Source organism: Carcharodon carcharias, chromosome 26 (genome assembly GCF_017639515.1).
Source record: "Carcharodon carcharias isolate sCarCar2 chromosome 26, sCarCar2.pri, whole genome shotgun sequence".
Taxonomy (NCBI): domain Eukaryota; kingdom Metazoa; phylum Chordata; class Chondrichthyes; order Lamniformes; family Lamnidae; genus Carcharodon; species Carcharodon carcharias.
In genome coordinates this window covers 18,146,750-18,153,598 of record NC_054492.1, presented here as the reverse complement: position 1 = coordinate 18,153,598, position 6,849 = coordinate 18,146,750, and the positions used below count along the sequence as shown (strand labels likewise).

The 6,849-nt window shown below is 40.7% G+C and overlaps 1 long non-coding RNA gene across 1 annotated transcript in view; it reads left to right on the top strand.

The window, feature by feature from the left end:
* Positions 1-868: 868 nt before the first annotated feature.
* The window catches only part of LOC121270014, a 104,852-nt gene continuing 98,871 nt past the window's right edge, over positions 869-6,849 (top strand). The window contains exon 1 of the long non-coding RNA XR_005941457.1: positions 869-963. This is a non-coding gene — a long non-coding RNA (uncharacterized LOC121270014). The remainder of the gene's footprint in view (positions 964-6,849) is intronic.

Below are 6,849 nucleotides of genomic sequence, written 5' to 3'. Positions count from 1 at the left end.
CCTGAACCATAGTCTGAATGAAGGACCCTTTTAAAAGGTAAGTTCAAAAGGTCTTATCCACGCACCCCTCCCCCTCACCCATGCCAACCTATGTCCCTCCACCCACCATCCACGGTCCCTTAAAGCTTCCCTGCCAACCTATGGCAGCTCCATGCCCATTCACTTAGTATGCACTCTGTACAGAACAAATTAACCCTATAGCAACAATGCCATGTGTGAAAAAGCTTTTAAAAACTGTTATTCATTCATAACTTTCTTTAAAAACATTGCTTTTGCTACAGCTCTATAAAAGTGTAAATGAACCAGACTTTTAAAGTATAAAAAGCAGAGTTTGGAAACATTTGACACCTGTTTATCTTGTGTAAATAAACATTGAGCAATTGAGAAATAGATCTAAGAGAAAAAGCTGTCAACCGAGCAATGTTTTCCCTTGGGGCTAACTGTTTCAACAGACTAATGGATGTCTGGGCTCTCAGCCAAGCCTCATCATACATTCTTGGCTTTTTAAACAGCCCACCTCAACACCCAGCAGCTCCTGTGGCTTCCTCTGAGTTCTCTCCGGGGTGGTGGACCTGACTCCAGCACACACTACCCTCCCCCCAGATGGGAAATACAGCCTTTGCAGGCACTTTCTCCCGAGGCAGGCTGGTCAAGCCGGGAAATTTCCCAACTCCCACTACTGTTCTTCAGAATGAAAATCCAGCCCTAAGTATTCCCAGTTCTGATGAAGGGTCATTGACCCGAAATGTTAACAGTTTCTCTCTCCGCATGTGCTGCCAGATCCACTGAGCATTTCAGGCATTTTTGGTCTTTCTTTCAGATTTTCAGCATCCACAGCTTTCACAATGTTACCTCTCTATCCTCTTTTCAGGCAATGACAGTGCCAGGACAGATTGGGAAAAGAGTCAATAAAGCATACAGCATCCTGGGCTTTACCAATAATTGCAAAGGGTACAAAAGCAGGTAAGTTATTTTAAAAGAAAAATACTGCGAATCGGGAAATCTGAAATGTTATTTTAAACATGCATGAAACCTGAAAGTTATTTTAAACTTGTAGGAAACGCTAGTTTGGTATCAACTGGAATATTGCATCCGGTTATTGACACCACATTTTAGGAAATCTGTGAAGGCATTAGAGAAGGTGCGGACGAGATTAATGAGAATGGTCCCAAGGATGAGGAGCTTTAGTAGATAGACTGGAGAAGTTGGGACTGTTCTCCTTAGAGAAGAGAACGTTGAGAGGAGATTTGATAGAGGTAGTCAAAGACTTGAGGGCAGAGTAGGTAAGGAGAAACTGTTCCCACTGGTGGAAGGATCGAGAACCAGAGGGCACAGATTTAAGGTAATTGGTAGATGAAGCAATACTGACGTGAGGAGAAACATTTTCATGCAGCGAGTGATTAGAATCTGGAATGCACTGCCTGAGAGTGTGGTGGAGGCAAATTCAACTGAGGCATTCTGAAAGGAATTGGATTATTATATGAAAAAGAAGAATGTGCAAGGCTATGGGGAGGTGATGGAGTGGCACTAGGTAAACTGCTCCTTTAGAAAGCCAGCACAGACATGGTGGGCCAAATTGCATCCTTCTGTGCTGTAACCGCTGGCCGCAATGGCAGCTTTTCATGCCGTATTGTCCCATTCCCACTTTATTAATTATGCACCCACAGGAAACACACTGTCTCGCTGGCCACGTCATTACCTCACTATTTCCTCACTCTGGGTGCCATACCTAAACTGCAGTCACACACACATTCTCAATGCTTGCAGCTCAGGACTGCTCCAGTGAAGACATGGCCCTGAAAGCCAGAAAGAGTTCAATGACCCATCACTGGAATGCCTTTTGGAGGCCCGCCGTGATGTCCTCCACCCTCACTCTGGCTGTAGGAGGTCCAGTAATCGCACCACTCTGGCTTGGGAGGTGGTGGCAGTGGTGGTCAGTACCAATGTTGCACAGAAGAGGTTGGCCATCCAGTGCAGAAAGAGGATGAATTATCTCATCTGTGCCATCAGGGTAAGCAACCATCTTATCACTCTCAACTCACACACTCACAAGGCCATCACACATTCACTGGCATCTAACTCACAGCCAGCTCAAGGGACATCACCACTCACCCTCTCACATGCACCCTCACATCTTCATCTGGCCTGATCTCCTCTGGAGACTGCCTCCTCAGCCCTCACCCTCTTAAGGCCACTTGCACAGATCAATATGTGCCCCCACACATGCTCTGGGATACCCCCTTTCCCCAGTACAGCTCTCGTCCTGCAGCCCCTTCCCTTAACTGAGGCCTCTTCTCCCCCTTCCCCAAACAAGACCAAGCCCTGCAGCCGTTGAAAAGCTACTTGCGCATTACAGTTGGTCGGGTGTGTAGACACCTGCCCGTGAGCCCCCCTAAAATTGATGTGGTGTTGCCTGCAAAGCCTGCACTGATGATCGCGAGGGCTGCCCGAAGCAAGGTAGGCAAACAAACCTCGAAGTCCCAAGCGATGTGCAGCTCACCAGGTGCACGTCACTTATGTACAGTTGTGGAACATATCAGCACGCAATCACACCGATGTGCCCTGATGATCCAGCGTGAGGGGATGACTCCAGCAGGCAGGGCTTATAATGATATGCAGATGTATGAAAATGAAGTTCCCGATGTCCAGCAGTGGGAAATGTGGGTGGTCTGCCATTGATGGATGGAGCGGACGATTGCAAACTGGTTTCACGACAGTGTGAAGCTGATTTTTGATCTTCCCACCATACCGTCTGTTCATGCCCACCATGGCACCTAACGCCTACGGACACAGAAAATTCCGCCCTATGATTCTATGACCTAAACTATTGCCAATATCCCCTGCCACAAGCCACTGATTCTGTCCCCACCCTTTTATAATAGTTTTGCATTATCTGACGTACGATGAGAACAGCACAGAAGATCTGACAGGTTTTTTTATAGCATTTTTTATTGGGCACATGTTCTTGTCACACTATTATAAAAGTAGTTAAAATGCTAATCAGCTTTATCAGGCAGCTTGGTTCTGTCTGAATCAGGATTACTGAAGCCAGCAGAGAGAGACATTTTCCTTTAGTTGTAATGCACAATTTCATATTGTATCAATCTAAGCTCCCAATTTGTGAAGCCCTGATCTGTGTATTGACACAATTGTTTTGTTTGATATGTTCCAATCTGTGCTGACACAATAATCAATGCAGAGCATAGAAGACACAAAATAACTAAAAGCTGAATGAGTTTCAGGAAGGATTATCTTCACGGGTTCTAGAAAAAAGAGAAGGGAGGGTTTATATCCTTTTAACAACACTTGGAGCATGTCTAGATTTTCTGAAATGTAGAGTACCTTCCAAGCTTTTGTAATCACTCATTGGGGCATAAAATTAGATTCAAGTCAAGAATCAAAATAATATTGATTGATATTTACAAAATTATTGATGATCACCTTTAGGCAGGCAAAATAAACACTGCTTATCCTATTGGATCAAAATCTGGATTGGTCCTATTTGGCTGAAAGGCTAACATCCTGAAATTATATGTAGGATATAAGATATATTTGCCTGAAATTCTTCTTGTTACTAGTTTAAGGGTACACTTACCGAATTCAAAGTAAATGAATTAGCACCTCCACCAATTATAGCACAAAAAGGAATTTCAGACAAATTCATTAAGCATTTGTATGGAGACTAAAGCCCTAGTATTAACTTGGAGAATAGGGATGGCATTGGGGGCAGGGGTGTTGTGTAGGGGGATTGTGTGGTGGTGTGAATGGGGTAATCACTGTTAGGTGGCTGGGAGACTGGAAAGAAGGGGTTCCCCTCAAACCTTGCTGAATTTAACAGCAAGGCCGGATTAACGGTTTTTGTTTCCATTTTCTAGCGACAGTCAGGCAGATTTAATTGATTGGCCTGATTTCTCACCCGGTTGCAAATTAACATGCACCCCTTGATTGAAACTGATGCACTAATTGACCCATAATTGAAAGTTTGCTGATAACCTCATAATAGTAAAGAGCATTAATATTGGCATTATGTTGTCTAAGTTGGTATTCTATAAGTTATTAAATATTTAGATTTTTTTTTAGTTTACTAACCTTTAGCAGTGTTCCTTTGCAGCTCAACTTTGGTGTAACATCAAGCTCTTGTTTAACATCCACGATTGCCTCATCATTACATTCTCTCAGAAAGTAGGGTCACTGGTGTTTGACTTCCAGATGTCACAAAAAATACTATGAAATTTGCTTTAGGGAAAGCTATAAAGAAATTCAACAACAACTTTGTGCAATACGATAAAGAAAGTCGAAGCAAAAGTACATGCATCTTGCAGTATGGCACTGAGGAATGTCTGATCTGGAAAACAGTGGAAGATGATGCAGGATTGGCCTCAGCTTCTGTGGCCTGAGAAAGGAAAAATTGTTGACATTTATACAGTTGATTTTTAGCCAGTGATTTCTACTGGAAGTGTTTGTTATAGGTGTTGGAAGAATATCAGATTGAAATCAACTGTAATGGATCATGCAGATAGTCTGTCAGCACACACTAATTCATGAAGAACTGCTGCTAGGGAGTGATACTAAGGAATTACTGCCACATTTGGGACCATTCTCTAAAATGAGTTGTTACTTTTATAAGATAAATAAGAGAACAAACCATTGACTCAGGGTTTTCTGGAGCAGAACATTTCATGGCATGGCCTATTAGATATTTCCATCAACCATCAGGTCAAAAATCTTTTGTGCCACAAATTGCTGGAAGTGCAAGCTGATAATGGAACAGTGAGGTCATTGGAGCATCTGGGACCTCGGTGATTAATGATGTGATGTCTATCTGCTTAACTAATGAGATTTAAGGATTGAGAAAGAAACAGAAGGACAACCGAATAGGAAATAGGACGAATTAGAGTCAAATCAGGAATCGAAAAATAAGTAAAAAGAGGGAAAGAAAGATTGGTTTAAGAGAGAGAGAGAAAAAAAAGACAGAAAGATGAAGCAAGAATTTTCTTTCAAAAAAATGAAATCTTAAATTTCAAAATCTCTAAGAACAATTTACTACCTGCATGAATGAGAGGTTCCATTGTTTTAACTGTCCCCTTTCTGGACCAGAGATGTTGAATGCCATTGCAGGAATATAAGTTACATTAAAAGGATTTTTTTTATTCTTCGTAGGCATTACTGGCAAGGCCAGCATTTGTTGCCCGTCCCCAATTCCCTTTGAATTAAGTGGCTTGCTTGTCCATTTCAGAGGACAGCTGAGGGTCAACCACATTGTGGGTCTGGAGTCACAAATAGGCCAGACCAGACAAGGATAGCAGATTTCCTTCCCTAAAGGACATTAGTGAACCAGATGAGTTTTTGTGACAATTAATTCATAGTGACCATTATAAGACTAGATTTCAATTCCATATTTATTAATTGAATTTGTGACAATTAATTCATAATGACCATTATTAGACTAGCTTTCAATTCCGTATTTATTAATTGAATGTAAATTGAACCAGCTGCCAAATGAACTCATGTCCCCAGTGCATTAGTCTAGGCCTCTGGATTATTAGTTCAGTAACATTACCACTATGCCACCATCTCCCCCAATTATTAAGTACCACTCTCACTTTCTATGATGAATTTAATTGCTAATTGATATGCAACTGCAATAATTTCTTGAAACTCATGGGGTGGTTGAGGGCGTGCTCTGTTTTCGCGAGGCTACGACAGAGCAGCGGACATCGTCCAACAATTTGTGTCAATTCGCAACTCACAGAGTATCTCTGCCTTGCCAAAAATTGCTAGACAATTTACACATTAATAGTGGTGTGCAGGTTAACCTTGCCATTGTTTTGCCAGCAAAATCTGACCCATTATATAAAGTAAGCATCTTTTGAAACATCCTCATAAACATAATTTAATTATGAATGGATAAAATGTGCTTTATATTGAAGTGTTACAGAGCATTGTGGTATTCTAGTGTTTCGTTTTCAATGATTTTCAGTTATTTTTCATTTGTTATGGTGTTCTAGTGTTATTACAGCTGTTATGGAATACTGATGAAGAGACATATTTCTCTGGCTGTTTGAACTTAATTGCTTTTACCACATCTATGAATTGTAACCATGGAGACCTCTAGCATTCTATAAATGAACTCTTGTTATTTCCTGGATGTGAATAAAATCACAGAAGAATTAACAGAAGGAAGAAAAGACATATCTGTGGCTTGGATTAAGCATTCCATTGATAACAGAAAATTTGCTCACATCACACTGCATCTTTACTAAAATGAAGTCTTTTCTTCTTGTGCTAAAATATTGAAAATGAGAAACAAAATCAAAGATTTTTTTTGTCTGACTAAAGATTCGGTTACTGTCTGGAAATGCACAATTGACTTAGTCTTTTCTATTCAATTCACTGGTTGGTATTCAGTAGTCATTTTGAAAGAGCTGTAACTGTCTGGGTATTGCCATATGGAATTGGTTTGAATAATTAGTCAAGAAGACTAAAACTATTATTTATTGCAGTGTAAGATAGGCATTTCCTTCCATAATAAGCATCTATCAGCAGTTTTTTTTACTATGTTTCAGGTCAATGAAGTTCAGCAGATAAAGTCTATGGTTAAAAAGTACTCTACTTAATTTGCGCACTGGACAGCAGAGTGCGCCATTGACTCAACAGATAGCTGTAGATGGATCTAATTTATAAAGAACATGTATTCAACTCAAAAACGGTGGTCTGACCGATTAGTGATGATACACAGGTACTATTACAAAAGCCTTGGTTATTTAGTTGGATGATCACTGCTTTGATTAAACATTGCAAAGTTAGATACATATTGCTGATACGAGACAGAACATCACATTGTTAACA